The sequence below is a fragment of the Procambarus clarkii genome, chromosome 14 (genome assembly GCF_040958095.1).
Source record: "Procambarus clarkii isolate CNS0578487 chromosome 14, FALCON_Pclarkii_2.0, whole genome shotgun sequence".
Taxonomy (NCBI): domain Eukaryota; kingdom Metazoa; phylum Arthropoda; class Malacostraca; order Decapoda; family Cambaridae; genus Procambarus; species Procambarus clarkii.
Genome location: NC_091163.1, coordinates 23,534,440 through 23,556,631, shown reverse-complemented (window position 1 = coordinate 23,556,631; position 22,192 = coordinate 23,534,440). Strand labels below are relative to the sequence as shown.

Sequence of the window (22,192 nt, the reverse complement as noted above, 5' to 3'; positions counted from 1 at the left end):
AAAGGATTGGCAGATGCAGTTAAATTGCTGATAAATGTAAGGTTCTGAGGCTAGGTAATGATGATAGTCACAAGATACGAGCTAGATGGTTATGAGATTGTGAAAGGGATCTGGGAGTTATGATTAGTAAGAATTTAAAACAAAAGGATCAGTGCATAAATGTTCATAATAAGGCAAATTGGACACTTGGATTTATTAATCGAAGCGTTAGTAACAAGACACCTGGTGTGGTTCTTAAGCTATATCTTGCTCTGGTTAGGCCCCATTTAGATTATGTAGTTCAGTTTTGGTCGCCGTATTATAGAATGGATATAAATTCACTTGAACGTGTCCAGCGTAGGATGACTAAGTTAATTCCCCAAATTGGAAATCTTTCATATAATGAAAGATTAACAAAGCTTAAGTTGCATTCACTGGAAAAGTGAAGAGTTAGGTGTGACATGATAGAGGTTTACAAGTGGGTGAATGGACATAACATAAGAACATAAGAACATAAGAACAAAGGTAACTGCAGAAGGCCTATTGGCCCATACGAGGCAGCTCCTATTCTATAACCACCCAATCCCACTCATATACTTGTCCAACCCGTGCTTGAAACAATCGAGGGACCCCACCTCCACAACGTTACGCGGCAATTGGTTCCACAAATCAACAACCCTGTTACTGAACCAGTATTTACCCAAGTCTTTCCTAAATCTAAACTTATCCAATTTATATCCATTGTTTCGTGTTCTGTCCTGTGTTGATACTTTTAATACCCTATTAATATCCCCCCGGTTATGTCCATTCATCCACTTGTAAACCTCTATCATGTCACCCCTAACTCTTCGCCTTTCCAGTGAATGCAACTTAAGCTTTGTTAATCTTTCTTCATATGAAAGATTTCTAATTTGGGGAATTAACTTAGTCATCCTACGCTGGACACGTTCAAGTGAATTTATATCCATTCTATAATATGGCGACCAAAACTGAACTGCATAATCTAAATGGGGCCTAACTAGAGCAAGATAAAGCTTGAGAACCACACAAGGTGTCTTGTTACTAACGCTGCGATTAATAAATCCAAGTGTCCGATTTGCCTTATTACGAACATTTATGCATTGATCCTTTTGTTTTAAATTCTTACTAATCATAACTCCCAGATCCCTTTCGCAATCCGACTTCGCAATCACAACACCATCTAGCTCGTATCTTGTAACTCTATCATCATTACCTAACCTCAGAACTTTACATTTATCAGCATTAAACTGCATCTGCCAATCCTTTGACCATTTCAAAACCCTATCTAGATCAACTTGAAGTGATAGTGAGTCCTCCTCCGAATTAATTTCCCTACCGATTTTCGTATCATCGGCAAATTTGCAAATGTTGCTACTCAAACCTGAATCTAAATCATTTATATATATTATAAACAACAGAGGTCCCAGGACAGAGCCTTGAGGCACTCCACTTACAACATTTTCCCACTCTGACTTGATTCCATTTAACTAACTCTGTTTCCTTTGGTATAGCCATGCCCTAATCCAGCTTAATATAGCACCCCCAATACCATGAGACTATCTTTTTAATCAGTCTTTCATGTGGCACTGTATCAAAAGCTTTGCTAAAGTCAAGGTATACAACATCGCAATCCTTACCACTATCAACTGCCTCAACAATGCTAGAATAAAAAGATAACAAATTTGTTAAACATGAACGGCCATTTATAAAACCATGTTGCGACTCAATTATTAATTTATGTTTTTCAAGATGAAGACGAATTTTATTTGCTATTATAGATTCGAGTAACTTTCCCACAATAGACGTTAGGCTAATTGGTCGATAGTTAGACGCAAGTGATCTATCTCCTTTCTTAAAAACTGGTATCACATTAGCAACTTTCCAAAACTCTGGCACTCTGCCTGACTCTATTGATTTATTAAATATGGTTGACAGTGGGTCACAAAGCTCCTCTTTGCATTCTTTAAGCACCCTGGCAAACACTTCATCCGGCCCTGGGGATTTGTTTGGTTTGAGTTTTACTATTTGTTTAAGAACATCCTCCCTGGTAACTGCTAAACTCGTCAACCTGTCCTCGTCCCCACCCACATAGACTTGTTCGGCTGAAGGCATATTGTTAAGTTCCTCTTTAGTAAATACAGATACAAAATATTTATTAAAAATACTACTCATCTCTTCATCACTATCTGTTATTTGACCTGTCTCAGTTTTTAATGGACCTATCCTTTCCCTAGTCTTAGTACGATATAACTGAAAAAACCCTTTAGGATTTGTCTTTGCTTGCCCTGCTATGCGAACTTCATAGTTTTTTTTTGCTTTCCTTATCTCTTTTTTAACATTTCTAACCAGTTGTACGAATTCCTGTTCTAAAGTGACCTCCCCATTTTTAATCCTTTTGTACCAAGCTCTCTTTTTACCTATAAGGTTCTTCAAATTCTTTGTTATCCACTTTGGGTCATTAGTATTCGATCTATTCAATTTGTATGGTATACTACGTTCCTGTGCTTTGTTTAGAATATTCTTAAATAAGTTATATATTGAATCCACATCGAAATCCCCATTTAAGTCACCTATCGCTGGGTTCATGTCTCGCTCCAAGACCGGCCCACACCCCATACCCAAGACTTTCCAATCAATTTGACCCAAAAAATTTCTTAGGCTATTAAAATCAGCTTTTCGAAAATCTGGCACTTTAACAGAATTTTCTCCTACTGGTCTATTCCATTCTATGCTAAATCTGATTTCTTTGTGATCACTGCTCCCTAGCTCACTCCCTATTTCGATGTCATTAATTTGCGTTTCCCTGTTAGTTAACACTAAATCTAAAATATTATTTTCCCGTGTTGGTTCCTTAATGTGTTGCGTAAGAAAGCAATCGTCAATTAATTCTAGAAAATCTTCTGCTTCACTATTCCCCGTTTTGTTCAACCAGTTTATTCCGCTAAAATTAAAGTCACCCATGACATAAATACTGTTAGATCTAGATGCTCTAGATATTTCATCCCATAGATGCTTTGCTTCCATTCTGTCTAAATTTGGTGGCCTATATATTACTCCTATTATAATATTATTAGCTTTTTCGTTTAATTCAATCCAAATAGTTTCTGTGTGTGGCTCTGTTTTGATTCCCTCTTTGAGACTACATTTCAAATTGTCCCTAACATATATGGCTACTCCACCTCCTCGTCTAATATATCTATCTGTGTGAAATAGTTTAAATCCATATATTTGATATTCAGCTAATAGTTCTCTATTTTCTACATTCATCCACGTTTCGGTAAGTGCAATAATATCTATTTTTTCTGTGCAGTCAAGAGCATTTAATTCGTTAATTTTATTTCTTAGACTTCTACTGTTAGTGTAATATACCCTAAGTGAATTGTTATTTTGCGGACCTTCTCTTTCCCTGATCGTTTTTCCAATTCCTTTCTCCCACAAACACATACTTTTATTACCTCCTTCCTCCAAATCAATTCCCATACCACTATCTACTAACAGTTTAAACCCAAACAAACACCTCTAACCACTTCTTCTAACGAGTTCGCAACAGCAACAACCCCGGCTCTCGATAGATGCACCCCATCACGAGCATACATTTCATTTCTTCCATAGAAGTGTTCCCAGTTGTCTATGAAAGATATTGCATTTGATTTGCAATATCTTTCCAGCCGGCAATTGACACCAAGTGCCCTCGATATCCATTCATTTCCCACTCCCTTTCTTGGAAGAATGCCACATATGATCGGGATTCCTCCCTTGCTCCTAACTAACTCTATGGCTGTTTTATACCTCTGAATCAGTTCCTCACTCCTAACTCGACCAACATCATTTCCTCCCACGCTAATGCAAATAATGGGATTGTTCCCATTACCAGCCATAATATCATTCATGTTGTTTATAATATCACCAATGCCAGCTCCGGGATAGCAAACCCTTAACCTGTTCCCCCTATCTCTAGCACAAAACGTTCTATCCAAATACCTTATCTGGGAATCTCCCACAACTAATGTTTGCTTAGGTACTTCCTTTACTTTCTGAGGGGCCTGCGCTTCCTTTCTCTTCGTTGCTTTCCCTTTTGCGCGATCCACAGTCTCTCCACAGCACTCGTCCTCCAAAACGTCAAATGAATTAGAAGTTGCTATGGCGTTTGAAGGCGGCTTTATCAAAGTCTTCTTAAGGCCCCTGTCTTTCACAACTCTCCAAGACGAGGTCCCTTTACTGCTGGTCTCCTCCTTCGTTACTTCTCGTTGTTCTTTCAGCTAATAACAAAGGGGATATTAATAGGGTATTAAAAGTATCAACACCAGACAAAACACGAAACATAAGAACAAAGGCAACTGCAGAAGGTCTATTGGTCCATACGAGGCAGCTCCCATTGTTTCGTGTTCTGTCTTGTGTTGATAAAAGTATCAACACAAGACAGAACACGAAACAATGGGAATAAATTGGATAAGTTTAGATTTAGGAAAGACTTGGGTAAATACTGGTTCAGTAACAGGGTTGTTGATTTGTGGAACCAATTGCCGCGTAACATTGTGGAGGTGGGGTCCCTCGATTGTTTCAAGCATGGGTTGGACATGTATATGAGTGGGATTGGGTGGTTATAAATAAGAGCTGCCTCGTATGGGCCAATAGACCTTCTGCAGTTGCCTTTGTTCTCAATCGACTTTAGAATGGTCCAGGACGGACCGAAACGTCGTCGTCCCTTCAATTTCTAGTGTGTGGTCTGGTCAACATACTTCAGCCACGTTATTGTGACTCATCGCCTGCATTTGTTCTTATGTTTCGTTTTTTGTCTTGTGTTGATACTTTTAATACCCTATTAATATCCCCTTTGTTATGTCCATTCACCCACTTGTTAACCTCTATCATGTCACACCTAACTCTTCGCCTTTCCAGTGAATGCAACTTAAGCTTTGTTAATCTTTCATTATATGAAAGATTTCTAATTTGGGGAATTAACTTAGTCATCCTACGCTGGACACGTTCAAGTGAATTTATATCCATTCTATAATATGGCGACCAAAACTGAACTGCATAATCTAAATGGGGCCTAACTAGAGCAAGATATAGCTTGAGAACCACACCAGGTGTCTTGTTACTAACGCTGCGATTAATAAATCCAAGTGTCCGATTTGCCTTATTACGAACATTTATGCACTGATCCTTTTGTTTTAAATTCTTACTAATCATAACTCCCAGATCCCTTTCGCAATCCGACTTCGCAATCTCAACACCATCTAGCTCGCATCTTGTAACTATCATCATTACCTAACCTCAGAACTTTACATTTATCAGCATTAAACTGCATCTGCCAGTCTTTTGACCATTTCAAAACCCTATTTAGATCAACTTGAAGTGATAAGAACATAAGAACAAAGGTAACTGCAGAAGGCCTATTGGCCCATACGAGGCAGCTCCTATTCTATAACCACCCAATCCCACTCATATACTTGTCCAACCCGTGCTTGAAACAATCGAGGGACCCCACCTCCACAATGTTACGCGGCAATTGGTTCCACAAATCAACAACCCTGTTACTGAACCAGTATTTACCCAAGTCTTTCCTAAATCTAAACTTATCCAATTTATACCCATTGTTTCGTGTTCTGTCCTGTGTTGATACTTTTAATACCCTATTAATATCCCCCCGGTTATGTCCATTCATCCACTTGTAAACCTCTATCATGTCACCCCTAACTCTTCGCCTTTCCAGTGAATGCAACTTAAGCTTTGTTAATCTTTCTTCATATGAAAGATTTCTAATTTGGGGAATTAACTTAGTCATCCTACGCTGGACACGTTCAAGTGAATTTATATCCATTCTATAATATGGCGACCAAAACTGAACTGCATAATCTAAATGGGGCCTAACTAGAGCAAGATATAGCTTGAGAACCACACCAGGTGTACATAAGAACATAAGAACAAAGGTAACTGCAGAAGGCCTATTGGCCCATACGAGGCAGCTCCTATTCTATAACCACCCAATCCCACTCATATACTTGTCCAACCCGTGCTTGAAACAATCGAGGGACCCCACCTCCACAATGTTACGCGGCAATTGGTTCCACAAATCAACAACCCTGTTACTGAACCAGTATTTACCCAAGTCTTTCCTAAATCTAAACTTATCCAATTTATATCCATTGTTTCGTGTTCTGTCCTGTGTTGATACTTTTAATACCCTATTAATATCCCCCCGGTTATGTCCATTCATCCACTTGTAAACCTCTATCATGTCACCCCTAACTCTTCGCTTCGTGTCTTGTTACTAACGCTGCGATTAATAAATCCAAGTGTCCGATTTGCCTTATTACGAACTTTTATGCATTGATCCTTTTGTTTTAAATTCTTACTAATCATAACTCCCAGATCCCTTTCGCAATCCGACTTCGCAATCTCAACACCATCTAGCTCGCATCTTGTAACTATCATCATTACCTAACCTCAGAACTTTACATTTATCAGCATTAAACTGCATCTGCCAATCCTTTGACCATTTCAAAACCCTATCTAGATCAACTTGAAGTGATAGTGAGTCCTCCTCCGAATTAATTTCCCTACCGATTTTCGTATCATCGGCAAATTTGCAAATGTTGCTACTCAAACCTGAATCTAAATCATTTATATATATTATAAACAACAGAGGTCCCAGGACAGAGCCTTGAGGCACTCCACTTACAACATTTTCCCACTCTGACTTGATTCCATTTATACTAACTCTGTTTCCTTTGGTATAGCCATGCCCTAATCCAGCTTAATATAGCACCCCCAATACCATGAGACTATCTTTTTAATCAGTCTTTCATGTGGCACTGTATCAAAAGCTTTGCTAAAGTCAAGGTATACAACATCGCAATCCTTACCACTATCAACTGCCTCAACAATGCTAGAATAAAAAGATAACAAATTTGTTAAACATGAACGGCCATTTATAAAACCATGTTGCGACTCAATTATTAATTTATGTTTTTCAAGATGAAGACGAATTTTATTTGCTATTATAGATTCGAGTAACTTTCCCACAATAGACGTTAGGCTAATTGGTCGATAGTTAGACGCAAGTGATCTATCTCCTTTCTTAAAAACTGGTATCACATTAGCAACTTTCCAAAACTCTGGCACTCTGCCTGACTCTATTGATTTATTAAATATGGTTGACAGTGGGTCACAAAGCTCCTCTTTGCATTCTTTAAGCACCCTGGCAAACACTTCATCCGGCCCTGGGGATTTGTTTGGTTTGAGTTTTACTATTTGTTTAAGAACATCATCCCTGGTAACTGCTAAACTCGTCAACCTGTCCTCGTCCCCACCCACATAGACTTGTTCGGCTGATGGCATATTGTTAAGTTCCTCTTTAGTAAATACAGATACAAAATATTTATTAAAAATACTACTCATCTCTTCATCACTATCTGTTATTTGACCTGCCTGATAGCGAGTCTTTATGAAATGAATGGTTGTCGAGGGCCACTGTGTAATTGTGGAAAAAATTACCGCGTAGAGTGGTGGAGGTGGGGTCCCTCGATTGTTTCAAGCGTGGGTTGGACATGTATATGAGTGGGATTGGGTGGCTATAAATAGGAGCTGCCTCATATGGGCCAATAGGCCTTCTGCAGTTACCTTTGTTCTTATTACTATCAACTGCCCAATGGCCGAGTCCACCTACTTCTGGAGTCAAGAGGAGGAATGGGCATAAAGGGGACACTAACAGGATATTAAAAGCATCAACACATTATAGAACACGAAACCAAGGGTATAAATTGGATAAGTTTAGAGTTAGGAGATGCCTGGATAAATACTGGTTCGGTAACAGGGTTGTCTATTTGTGGAAATAATTACCCGGGTAACAATAGACGTAAAATGCCTTTATTATTTCAAACGTCGGTTACACATATATATTCCTCCGTGGTCTAACACTGTCACATATATATGAATGACATTGGATGGATATAAATTAAAGGGGATTTCGATGTGGATTTAATATATAACTTATTTAAGAACATTCTAAACAAAGCACAGGAACGTAGTATACCATACAAATTGAATAGATCGAATACTAATGACCCAAACTGGATAACAAATAATTTAAAGAACCCTAAAGGTAAAGAGAGAAATTGGTACAAAAGGATTAAGAATGGGGTAGTCAGGTTAGAACAGGAATTCGTACAACTGGTTAGAAATGTTAAAAAAGAGATTAGGAAAGCAAAAAGAAACTATGAAGTTCGCATAGCAGAGCAAGCAAAGTCAAATCCTAAAGGGTTTTTTCAGTTATATCGAACTAAGACTAAGGAAAGGATAGGTCCATTAAAATCTGAGACAGGTCAAATAACGGATAGTGACAAGGAGATGAGTAGTATTTTTAACAAATATTTTATATCTGTATTTACTAAAGAAGAACTTAACAATATGCCTTCAGCCGAACAAGTCTATGTGGGTGGGGATGAGGACAGGTTGACTAGTTTAGCAGTTACCAGGGAGGATGTAATTAAACAATTAGAAAAACTAAAACCAAACAAATCCCCAGGGCCGGATGAAGTGTTTGCCAGGGTGCTTAAGGAATGCAAAGAGGAGCTTTCCGAGCCACTGTCTACCATATTTAATAAATCAAGAGAGTCAGGCAGAGTGCCAGAGTCATGGAAGGTAGCTAATGTGGTACCAATTTTTAAGAAAGGAGATAGATCACTTGCGTCAAACTATCTGCCAATTAGCCTAACGTCTATTGTGGGAAAGTTACTTGAATCAATAATTGCAAATACAATTCGTCTCCATCTTGAAAAACAAATTAATAAATGAGGCGCAACATGGTTTTACAAATGGCCGTTCATGTTTAACAAATTTGCTAACTTTTTATTCCAGCATAGTTGAGGCAGTTGATAGTGGTAAGGATTGTGATGTTGTGTACCTTGACTTTAGCAAAGCTTTTGATACAGTGCCACATGAAAGACTAATTAAAAAAATAGAAGCTCATGGTATTGGGGGTGCTATATTAACTTTGATTAAGGCATGGCTATTCCAAAGGAAACAGAGTTAGTATAAATGGGGTTAAGTAAGAGTGGGATAATGTTGTTAGTGGAGTACCTCAGGGCTCTGTCCTGGGACCTCTGTTGTTTATAATATATATAAATGATTTAGATTCAGGTTTGAGTAGCAACATTTGCAAATTTGCCGATGATACGAAAATCGGTAGGGAAATTAATTCGGAGGAGGACTCACTATCACTTCAAGTTGATCCAGATAGGGTTTTGAAATGGTCAAATGATTGGCAAATGCAGTTTAATGCTGATAAATGTAAAGTTCTGAGGTTAGGTAATGATGATAGAGTTACAAGATACGAGCTAAATGGTGTTGAGATTGCGAAGTCGGATTGTGAAAGGGATCTGGGAGTTTTGATTAGTAAGAATTTAAAACAAAAGGATCAATGCATGAATGTTCGTAATAAGGCGAATAGGGCACTGGGTTTTATTAATCGAAGCGTTAGTAACAAGACACCTGGTGTGGTTCTTAAGCTATATCTTGCTCTGGTTAGGCCCCATTTAGATTATGCAGTTAAGTTTTGGTCGCCGTATTATAGAATGGATATAAATTCACTTGAACGTGTCCAACGTAGGATGACTAAGTTAATTCCCCAAATTAGAAATCTTTCATATGAAGAAAGATTAACAAAGCTTAAGTTGCATTCACTGGAAAGGCGAAGAGTTAGGGGTGACATGGTAGAGGTTTACAAGTGGATGAATGGACATAACAGGGGGGGATATTAATAGGGTATTAAAAATATCAACACAAGGCAGAACACGAAACAATGGGTATAAATTGGATAAGTTTAGATTTAGGAAAGACTTGGGTAAATACTGGTTCAGTAACAGGGTTGTTGATTTGTGGAACCAATTGCCGCGTAACGTGGTGGAGGTGGTGTCCCTCAATTGTTTCAAGCGCGGGTTGGACAAGTATATGAGTGGGATTGGGTGGTTATAGAATAGGAGCTGCCTCGTATGGGCCAATAGGCCTTCTGCAGTTACATTTGTTCTTATGTTGTTATGTAAATTAGGAGCTGCCACCTATGTGCTGCAGCTTTCCTTGATAATCTTATTATTAGCTTATTAGTGGGAACTCAGTCATCCAGCGTAAGGATTTTTACACCTCTGACTTCCCGCCACCTCACTCGCCGATATAGTCAGGTCGCCTATATAGTCAGGTCGCCTATACAGTGCGGTTCATTAATTACTCTGACCATCCAAGACATCGGTAGAACATCAGTTTCCTCCCGCGACAATGCAGGCACTGAGGCAATATAACCGAGAGATAAATTGTCAACGTTTAAGAGCGTATTTCATCAAAGATTCCGTTACTTCACATCGACCTTTCCTCACGGCTGCGTCGAGGATCGACCCTTCCAGAATGTGTGTTGATCAAGTTTTAGAAACAATGAGGAAAGTAAATGACTTTACAGACACTGACATAACTAGGCTATACTCCACCAAGACTAACCTTGGTCTGTTTTGGCTACGAACATTTGCCTCGATTATGGGGACAAAGTCGTTTATTATGATTGATCAGTGGGAGGACGTTCTCTGGGCCATTGTTAAGCTCGTTAGACATTGGAGGCCAGAATTTATAATGGATAAGGCCCAACATTTTCCTATCATAAAATCATGGATTCTCAAGTTATTCGTTGATCCCAAATTGTGTCCAAACCCTTACCTTCGCCTGGAAATGTTAAGATTCATTAGCATGTGGCCAATGGCTTATCTTGAAGACAGCACTTCCGGCAGGCAGGTAGCTGCAGGGTTGGTGGCCATAAGCGCTTATCTGAAGATTGATTATCTCATGTCCAGTAACCCAGTGATAGGCTTCTACTATCATCTCCTTAGGGTGGTGTTCACCCTCAATGTATACGGTCACATGAATGTCGTTGCCGCTGCAGCCGTAGACCAGGTGAAAAGTCTGAAGATTGGATCAGAAGCATCGTTTCTCAACCACATGTTGCAGCTGCTGAAGCAGACGGCAGAAGCAATACCAGAAATGTATGTTGCAAAATCTGTGGGCATTTATCAAGCTGCAAAATTATTCGATAACATCGTATATTTATTTCAGCTCTTGGTGACAACTAAGCCCACCACAGAGGCATACAGTTGTCCGGGTTTGGCTCAGATGGCTGCAGTTTCTCTGTTTACTATAACGTCTTCTATAGTCGCAATGGATGCGACTTTTGCCGCTATAGATGCTACGCTCCCCTTTAGACTCTTCCTTAGACTGGACCTCCTTTACAAAAAAGTTTCAACAAAGCATGTTACCCGCACTGTTTCTCGAGTTCTGCGCATAAAGTACGGTGAGCTGCTGTCTTCCCTCAACGAGCAGGTGGCAGTGACAGGATTCCATTTCAATAACTTTCCAACACTGGAGGAGTCTACGGAAGAGTGCCCGGAGCAGTTCGTGGACAGCCTGACGCGGGCGGTGATGGAGGCGCCAGTGTTGCTACATTCGTCCAAGATGGTGGTGGACGAGTCGACGCTGGTCCGCCTACTGCTGGAGTCCCCCTCCGACCCCTTCACTCGGTGCCCTCTGGACCCTGGCTCCTTCAGTCGCCTGCCCGACCTCCAGGCTGACATTGCTGCCCGGAGGAACACCTCCAGAGGTCATAATGACGTCAACGTTAGCAGTAGAACCTATGACGACAATAGTGACAAGGACGCCAGTGGTGGCAGTAATAACGACGTAAGTGGTGGCAATGGTAGCGACGACACCATTGGTGACAGTGACAGCCACGAAGACTATATTATCGTCAGTAGTGTTACCAAGAATAAGTGCCAACTAAGCAGATTGCTGTACCGGTATTACGGTATTTGAGCTTTAAATCTGGAAGTACTGCACATTTTTATTTTATTTCATTTATGTAAGTGTAACAAATGTCACTCGTTCAATATGAAAAATGTATAACAGCTTTTAATAAATAAAAATACAACTGAATTGTATATTTTTCATTAATAACAATATTACCTAAATCAGAAGTAATAGAATCGGGGATACTGACAGCCTATTAGTCCACACGAGGCTGCTCCTATTCATGTTCACCCAAACTCATTCCTGTATGAGTAATACAGGATCAATTGATTGTTTCAAGCTTATGTCTATTATGTTAGCTGGTAGTTATGTAATTCACTGACGTTTTGGTTTTAAATTCTTGCTAATAACTCCCAGATCCCTTTCGCAATCACAACATGATTACAGTATACCTCGTATACTGTAACTAATATCATTGCCAAGCCTCAAAACTTTTTTAATAAATTATGTTGGGTATGACGGGTTTAGGTCCTGAAGCAACGCAAAGGTTCGCCCATATTTCATGCCAATAAAACCATGTTACGAGTCATTTATTAATTTAGGTTTTTCAAGATGAATGATATTTGCAATTATCAATTCGTTAAGCTAATTAAATAATTATGCAGTTCAATTTTGATCGCAGATCAATTTTGATTAAATAATTATGCAGTTCATTTGATACTATAAAATGAATATAAATTCATTAGAACGCGTCCAGCGTAAGATGACAAAAGTAATCCCCCAAATTAGAAACGTGTCGTCTGAAGAAATTTTGACAGCTTAAACACTGCAGATGAGGCTAGGTAACATAGGCTGAAAAATGTTTACTAAAAAACACCTTAGAAAGTGATGAGACGACGACGTTTCGGTCCGTCCATTATCAAGCAGTCTCCGTGGTAAGACACTCGCCTGGCGTTCGCGAGCGCTATGTCATGGGTTCGTATCCTGGCCGGGGAGGATTTACTGGGCGCAATTCCTTAACTGTGGCCTCTGTTTAACGCAACAGTAAAATGTGTACTTGGATGAAAAAACGATTCTTCGCGGCAGGGGATTCCAGGGACCATAGGATTAAGGACTTGCCCGAAACGCTACGCGTACTAGTGGCTGTACAAGAATGTAACAACTCTTGTATATATCTCAAAAAAAAAAAAAAAAAAAAAAAGATTTGTTTATTTTGCTTGCCCTGCTATACGAACGCCATCGTTTCTTTTATCCTTCCATGCCTATGAACATTCCTAACCAGTTTGACGAATTCTTGTTGTAGAGTGACTTTAGGTGGTTATAGATAGGAGCTGCCTCGTATGGGCCAATAGGCCTTCTGCAGTTACCTTTGTTCTTATGTTCACCATTCTTAAACCTTTGTACCAAGCTAAGGTTCTTCACATACATTGTTATCCATTTCAGGTCATTATTATTCATCTGTTTAATTTGTATGGTATACCACGTTCTTGAGCTTTGCTTTGAATATGTTTAACTAATTATATTTTGAATCCACATCGCAGTTCCTTGTTACGTCAACCACCGCTGGGTTCACGAGAACGCCTCTCCCCCAGTGCCCAAGTGTGTCCAATCTATTCCACCTAAGAAATCTCTTTTTCCATATTATAGAACGAATATAAATTCGTTAGAACGCGTCCAGCGTAGGATGACAAATCGGAAACCTTTAATATGAATAGATATTGGCAAAGCTTAGTTTACATTCTCTAGAAAGGCGAAGAATTATGGATGACCTGATGTGTACAAGAGGAAGACTGGGCATAACGAAGGGGGGATACTAACGGGGGGTATTACAAGTATTAACACATTATAGAACACGAAACAAAGGTGTAAATTAGATAAGTTGAGTTGGGAGACGCCTAGGTAAATACTGGTTCGGTAACAGGGTTGTCTATTTGTGGAACCAATTAGCGGGCAACAGTAGATATATGAATGACTTTGGAGGGATATAAATAAAAGCTGCCACCTATGGGGCTTCTGCAGTTTCCTTGAAAATTGTGTTATTAACAGCTAATTAGTGGTCACTCGGCCATCCAGCCATATTTAAACCCAGATACCGACTCCTTCCGCCACCTCACTCCCCCTATATATGTCCGGCTCATTGATTAATTATTCAGTCCAAGACTTCTGTGGAACATCGAAGTTGCCTCTCACAAAAATGCAGGCACTTTGTCTACAGAAAAATTATCAACATTTGAAAAAGATCTTAACCCAAGATTCCGTTCCTACTCGCACATTTTTCCTCACGGCCGCGTCGAGGATCGACCCTTCCAAAATTTGCGTTGATCAAGTTTTAGAAACAATGAGGAATGTAAATAATTTTACAGACACTGATATAACTAGGCTATACTTAACCAAGACTAACCTTGGTCTGTTTTGGGCACAGACATTTGCCTCGTTTATGGGGACAAAGTCGGTTATTATGACTGGTCAGTGGGAGAACGTTCTCTGGGACATTGTCAAGCTTGTTAAACATTATAAGCTCGACTTCACACTAGATAATGCCCAACATTCTCCTATCTTCAGATCTTGGATTCTCAGGTTATTCGTTGATCCCAAATTGTGTCCAAACCCTTACCTTCGCCTGGAAATGTTAAGATTTATTGGCATGTGGCCAATGGCTTATCTTAAAGACAGCACTTCCGGTAGGCAGGCAGCTGCAGGGTTGGTGGCCACGAGCGCTTATCTGAAGACGGAACATATTATGTCTAGTAACCCAGTGATGAGCTTTTGCTATCATTTCGTCAAAGTGTTGTACAGCCTTAATATGTACGGTCACATGAATGTTGTTGCCGCTGCAGCCGTAGACCAGGTGAAAAGTCTGAAGATTGGACCAGAAGCATCGTTTCTCAACCACATGTTGCAGCTGCTGAAGCAGACGGCAGAAGCAATACCAGAAAAGTATGTTGCAAAATCTATGGGCATTTATCACGCTGCAAAATCATTCGAAAACATTGTATATTTATTTCAGCTCTTGGTGACAACCGAGCCCACCACAGAGGCATACAGTTGTCCGGGTTTGGCTCTGACGGCTGCAGTTTCTCTGTTTACTATAACGTCTTCTATAGTCGCAATGAGCCCCTCATTTGCCGCTATAGATGATACGCTCCTCTTAAGACTCTTCCCTAGCCTGGACGACCTTTACAAAGAAGTTTCAACAACGCATGTTACCCGCACTGTTTCTCGAGTTCTGCGCATAAGGTACGCTGAGCTGCTGTCTTCCCTCAACGAGAAGGTGGCAGTGACAGGGTTCCATTTCGAAAACTTTCCAACACCGGAGGAGTCTACGGAAGAGTGCCCGGAGCAGTTCGTGGACAGCCTGACGCAGGTGGTGATGGAGGAGCCAGTGTTGCTACAGTCGTCCAAGATGGTGGTGGACGAGTCAACGCTGGTCCACCTACTGCTGGAGTCCCCCTCCGACCCCTTCACTCGGTGCCCTCTGGACCCCGGCTCCTTCAGTCGCCTGCCCGATCTCCAAGCTGACATTGCTGCCTGGAGGAACACCTCCAGAGGTCATAATGACGTCAACGTTAGCAGTAGAACCTATGACGACAATAGTGATGACAAGGACGCCAGTGATGATGACTATGGTCACTACGATTACTGTGGTGACGACGACACCAGTGGTGACAGTGACAACCACACAGACTATATTATCGTCAGTAGTGTTAATAAGAGTGCCAACTAAGCAAATTGCTGTACCAGTTTTATGGTATTTGAGCTATAAGTACTGCATATTGTATTTATTATTTCATGTATTATATATAAATGTAACAAATCTCACTCGTTCAACTTGAAAAATGTATGAAAGTTTTTAATAAACATCCACAATATTAATTGTGTATTATTCTTCTTTAACAATATTACCCAAATCATAAAAGTATAAGAATCGGGGATACTAAAGAAGCCTATTAAGCCACACGAGGCTGCTGCTATTTATATCCACCAAAACTCATTGCTGTTTACACAAATCACAATAGCGTATACATCAAATGAACAAATCCACAAAGGCCGTGATGAGGGTTCAAATCCAAATTCGGGATGATTCCAGACGTGCCTTAGTCGAATGCGCCACGACAAGGTATAAGAATTGCAATCTGGAGCGCTACTGCCTTCATACGGATCCCGCAGCCTCTCCTACACACAAACCTGGGTGTAGCTCCATTATCTCATCTTAATGGCATAACTAATTACACAAGCTATAATCCTATCCCTATTTACAAGTAACGGTTTTTCCACGCTCCAATCTTACTGTGAGGTGTAGTAACCGTATATAAGTCAGCGATCTGAGAATAGCAAACCAGTACAATTTCCAGTCAAGAATGTAGTACTCTGCGTGGGCAGTTCTAATCGACCCAAGACGCTACAGCTTCGACACAGAGCAGACAGCAGACTACGACCGACCGCATCCAGCTATAACGCTCTCGCTCCCCGAATTCAGACACTCGTAATTCCCAATCGAGCCTCCACACTCTCCCACATAGAGCTCCACGACTCCGGCCTCACTCAGCTCTCTGCTCTGCTCCAAGCTTCATCTCTACGACACTGCTGTATCCAGGACTACTAAATAAATATGAAACTCACTAAACACTGTATCTAATCAACCCAACAACGTAACAATCGTACGTTACAGGGGTTTTACAAAATTCCCCCCATGCACCCGGACTGTCACCCAGATGTTCTACCTCTTCGAACTTACTTTATTAATACACACAAATCACAATAGTTGTGATAGTTGACCAGGATTATCCTGTCAGCTTGAAACAAAATGGATCCTACGTCTATTGTGTTACCTGGTAGTTATGCTATGCATCTTAAATTTAATAATTCTCCCTTCCACAATCCGACTTCGCTAACTCAACACCATCCAGCTCGTATCTTAACTATTATTACCCATCTTCAAAACTTTATATTTGTCAGCGTTAAATTGCATCTGACAATCCTCAAAAATCATATTTAGATCGTCTTGAGGTGATAGCGAGTCTTCCGTATATATATATTACCCTCCCGATTTTCGAATCGTCGGCAAATTTGAAAATATCGCTGCTCAAACCTAAATCTAAATCATTTATATATATTATGAATAACAGAGGTCCCAGGACAGAGCCTTGAGGAACTCCACTTATAACATTTTCCCACTGACTTTTCTCCATTCATACCAATCCAACTTAATATAACACCCCCGTGGGCCTCTATCTTTTCTAATAAATGATCGAGTGTGTCAAGTTGAGGTCCTGAAGCAACGCAAGTATAATTTTAGTTAAGACAGTATTGAACGCTTCAGTTGACTGACGAGTAATTTTAGTTAAGTGTTGAAAGAAGTTAACCTTTATTTTCAGTCGAATGCCAATTGATGTAGTTAGTTATGAACAGTTGGAAGATTTCATTTGACTATTTTTGCAAATAAAAATGGGTGAATTTATAGGGGGAACTGTAATGCTGTAAAGGACGTGGGGAGTTGGGGAAGGTTAGGGGATAAAGGGTGGTGGAGTAAGGCTTTTGGAAGGTAAGGGTAGGAAAAGGCAAGGTGCGCTTTGACCGCTTGATATTCATTAATGTGTGAATGACTATTTACATAGCCGAGTAAACAAAGTTTATTGAATGTTTATGAATGATCTGACCGTGTGATTATTACAGTGTAAATATTAGCTCGTTAGTGATTATTTACATAGCCGAGTTAAAAAGGGTATTAAAGGACAGGATGTTTACTTTTGATAGACTGGGGGCCGTCTTCATCTGAATTAATTTTGATGAACAAAAGCGGAGGACATGAGCTGAAACTAATTTGCTTTGATTTTACCATGTCAAATAGATGATTTTCTGTGTGGGGGTTGGGGTGCCCGGGTTATGTTTTGTCCTCCCCCCTCCCCCCCTTTTCATGTACTACTGTTCCTGTGTTATGAGTGTTTTTTTGCCATTACTGATTGTTATTTCTCTTTTTATGTGCCATGTACTTTGCCTTGTGCTATTTATGTATTATTTATCTGTTCTTTCTTGATTTGTGTTTTGTGTTCTGCCTTTGTATTCTGTCTTTTTAATTATGCATGAGGAAACGGAGTAAGAAAAAAGAAATGTACTCAGTTATTTCTGTTTGACTTTCAATGTATGTATTTCCATGTTTTTTGTTTAATGTAGTTTTGTAATTTTGCCTCTTAGGGGTTTCGGAGGCCTGTTGTTCTGTACTTTTATGCACCTGTGTTTGGGTTGTTGGGCTGGGCTTGTATGTGCGTTCTCCTTTTGTATTTCTGTACTTAAGGTTGTGTGGATGTGCCTATGTTTTATGTTATTTCTATTGTGTGCTATTTATGTCATGTTCTGTTTTTTGTGGTACATACTGTCCCCGTTTCTGGGTTCTCTTTTTTTTGTGCCTTGTGTCATGTGTTTTCTTTCTTGGTTTTTGTTGGGTATGTTTAGTGTATCCGTGTTTACTTCCTTTATTCTATTGTCCTGTGTATGTTCATAACTTGTTTATTCGGCGGGTGTCTGTTTTGTACATTGTGTATTCTTTTATAAAAATAAAAAAAAAAAATAAAAAATGTCAAATAGATTTTAAATTTCAGGGAAATTGGTCTGTTACTAAGTCATACAAGTGATCTAAGGTGAGGGAACAGGTGCTAGAGCTTAGCAACTGACTTGATCTTGTTTACCGTGTCTGAAATACAGCGGGTTTAAATTTCAGGAAAATTGTTCAGGTATTAACGAAGATACGAGAGGGAACCAAGGTGGGGGGGGACAGGAGCTGGTACTCGGTAACTGCTTTGATTTGATTTACTACGTCTGAAATACGACATATCTGGGAAATTGTTCAGGTATTAACGAAAATACGAGAAGGGGCTAAGGCGGGGACATGAGCTAGAGTTTGGTATATGACAAATTGGGATAAAATTGGGTTGTTAATAGCGAAACTACACTTATAAGTTGGATCTTCAATTGGACTGATTAATTTTTGGTCTCAAACTGTACTCTTGAATTTCGATCATACAGCTGAACTCTTGATGAATCTGTCTACAACTGGTCTGACCAATTTTGGTCTTTTACTGGACTGACTAATTTTCGGTCTTACAGCTTGACTGTCAAATTTAGGTCTCAAACTAGACTTTCATTTTGATCTTATATGGACAATAATTTAGGTCTCTTTGCTAGACTGTCAATATTTGGGTCCAAAATACTGCCAAGATGTCTAATTTTCCTTAACAAAATGCATAAAGAACTAAGAAAATGCGAAGGAGCGAGGTAAGGTCGTATACAGGTAGAGAGAAGGGTAAGGGGGGAGTAGCTGACCTAATATTACGGCGGCGGCGTCTGGCAGGAAGGGGGGAGTGGGGGAGAAAGGTCTAGGCTAGGTAATTAATTACGCCTCATGTAATCATGTAATGCTACATATTTACTTATATAGAAATACTCAAGTAAAAATTTAAAAGTAGCCTAAAATATCCGTTTATGAACGTAGTTTATTCTCGGTAAGATGGGCATGGACCTTTCCCCCCCCCCCCTTCCCCGACTTTTATATAACAAACTTCTACGATATCTGAAAATATTTTCCTCTTAAGAATTCATACTCCAAATCGGAAATTTATTAGAAAACCTGACAGCGTAAACAGCCCATTTAAAATTAACTGGAAAATGGGCCGACAGTCTAAACGGCCCATTTAAAATTAACTGGAAAACCGACAGTCTAAACGCCACCCCCCCCCCAAAAAAAAAAATGAACCGTTTAGACTCGTCCCTACTACCCAAATGTACCCTTAACCCAGTAAGTGGCTAAGCCCCCCTACCTTAATCCTTAATCCATGGATAACGTCAAAACTGACGTTATCCTAGCACGGATGACGTCAAAACTGACGTTACCCTACCATGAATAACGTCAACTGCTGTTATCCTAGCACGGATAACGTCAAAATTGTTCCGTCAAGAACAATTTAGAGTGTCGGAAACACCCACTCACATTTGACCAGTATTTTTTCTTCACAGGTGCAGAATAAATTATACAAGATCGTAACAGATCTATTTGACAACGTGCCAGTAAATTAATACTCTTAAACGCTTAATAGGGTTTATTAATAGGCAGGAATAGAAAGAAAACTTAATAGGCACAAATGCTAGCAAAGGCACTGCAATAGTTATTTTAGCAGTGTCTCGCACTGCTAATTACGGGGTTCAAAATTTATGAGTTCAATGGCTGCTTATAATTACTGTTCCAGATAACACAAACGATAGCAAGGCTCCCCCATGACCTAGTAATATACACCAGTGACATTATAATTGATAAATGTAAAGCTGTAATTGAAATTAATTATGAACTACCTAACGAGCCAATCACTATCACTTATCCAATCACTCAGAAATAATATAATAGTCAAAATCACACCACAATAATATCGCAGTATTAATAAGTGATTATTAGTAACATGCCTAATATATTAAGCCAAACCTGGAGAGAGATTAATAGGTAGTTACCAAATTAAAAACAGCGGTGAGGAACCCACGTCCACACGCTGCGAGACCTCGCAGCCAACTGAGTTTGAAAAGGATACTATAGACACTTGAAACATATGACGGATCGCACATATATACATATAATTTACCATTTCGGACACAAAGCTAAATACGTTTCGTATACATATTTCTCAATGTTTTAAAGCCACAATATAGTGTTAATAACAGTTAAAATCTTCTACTAACAGGTATATAGTTATTTAATGAAGTTGAGTGATGTGACGGACATAATCCAGGCTTCATAAGAACGACGCCAGCTAATGTCAACACTTCACATCTGAAGGCCCACAAACATGTTCGAACGCACAAAACACTAGCCTGTGGCCGGTTTTTGGGTAGATTCCTATTACATTTACTGTGCTATAGTTATACTTATATATAATATGCATTAAATACTGGAATAGAAAGATAAACGCCTAACATGTAATATTAATTAATAAAAACAAAGTCAGAAGTCTCTCTCCATATGTCTTATGTGTTAATTTTGGGCGCTCTTCTATTTGTACGCTAGCTGGCGTTCACAACCGAGCTCTCCTTCGAGGACTAGATTTAGTCAATCATAATGATGATATTGTTTATTTATTTAGGGGAATAAATTTCTGGGCCAACTCAGAAATAATGGAAACATTATAAGAAATGCTCTGGGTGTTAGTGGCTTTGTAAGAATATAAATTAATTAATTTTTATTGTATTAAAAATCTAAAACCCCTGGAGCCAGATTCACGAAAGCACTTATGCAAGCAAGCCCTTACGAACCTGTACATCTTTTCTCAATCTTTGCCGGCTTTGTTTCCAATTATTGAACAGTTAATGAGCTCCGAAGCACCAGGAGGCTGTTTATAACAATAACAACAGTTGATTGGGAAGTTTTCATGCTTGTAAAATGTTTAATAAATGTAACCAAAGCCGTCAAAGATTGAGGAAAGATGTATACGTTCGTAAGTGCTTTCGTGAATCTGGCCCCTGGCTACTACCCATGACTGAAATCCGTCTATCTCCGTGTACATGTCTTGCCAAAAGGTTGTGAATGGGGTCATATTGGTGCAAATCTCCAGATAATTACGGAGGGCAGACTCTAGAATGTCTATCTTTGGAGAAGCACTATATCTAAGTGGTCGTCGACTGATTTCAAGCTGTACATATTTGGTACATATGGAGTTGAAATTGAAATAAGTTTATTGAGGTCAAATACACACACAAAGGAATGAGGTAGCTCAAGCTATTCTTACGGAGTCAGTATAGTGTTAGGTAGTTTAGCTAGATTATAAGTGGGTGTGGGGATCTGGTTGATGACGGGTCGTGGAGGGCTACCCAGGCTTGTGGGTCTTGACATTATTACCGTAAATGTATTCTAGGTTGTAGTCACCCTGGACCTTTGACATGTCTAATGGCATAACATCCCTCACATAAAACTCTATTACAAATCCACTATGACAAGGCACTCTTCTTGAGCCCGGATGGGCACATGTATAAGCAAGTAGATGGGGTCACCATGGGTTCTCCCCTAGGTGTCCTGTTTGCGAACTTCTACATGGGTACCATCGAACAAAAGGTCTTAGTCGACATGAACTTGAAACCGGCCATATACTGCAAGTATGTTGACGGCATTTTTACACAGGTACCTGATGTCAGACATCTGCAGGAGCTGAAGGAGGCATTTGAGCGGAATTCTGTGTTGCGTTTCACTTACGAGATGGAGAAGGATGGGAAGCTGCCCTTTCTAGATGTAACAGTCATGGAAAGGAGCGGAGGTTTCCACACTGCAGTCTACACTAAGGAAACAAACATAGGAATGTGCCTCAATGCCAACAGTGACTGCCCAGACAGGTACAAGAGGAGTGTCGTTAACGCTTATGTCGACCGTGCTCTCAGCCAC

General features: G+C 39.8%; 1 protein-coding gene across 1 annotated transcript in view; it reads right to left on the bottom strand.

Moving 5' to 3' along the window:
- The window catches only part of LOC138364593 (uncharacterized), a 29,146-nt gene extending 8,775 nt beyond the window's left edge, over nucleotides 1-20,371 (bottom strand). Inside the window, exon 1 of the mRNA XM_069324417.1 lies at nucleotides 20,278-20,371. The gene's annotated coding sequence lies outside the window, so the exon portion shown is untranslated. The remainder of the gene's footprint in view (nucleotides 1-20,277) is intronic.
- Between the last annotated feature and the right edge of the window lie 1,821 nt (nucleotides 20,372-22,192).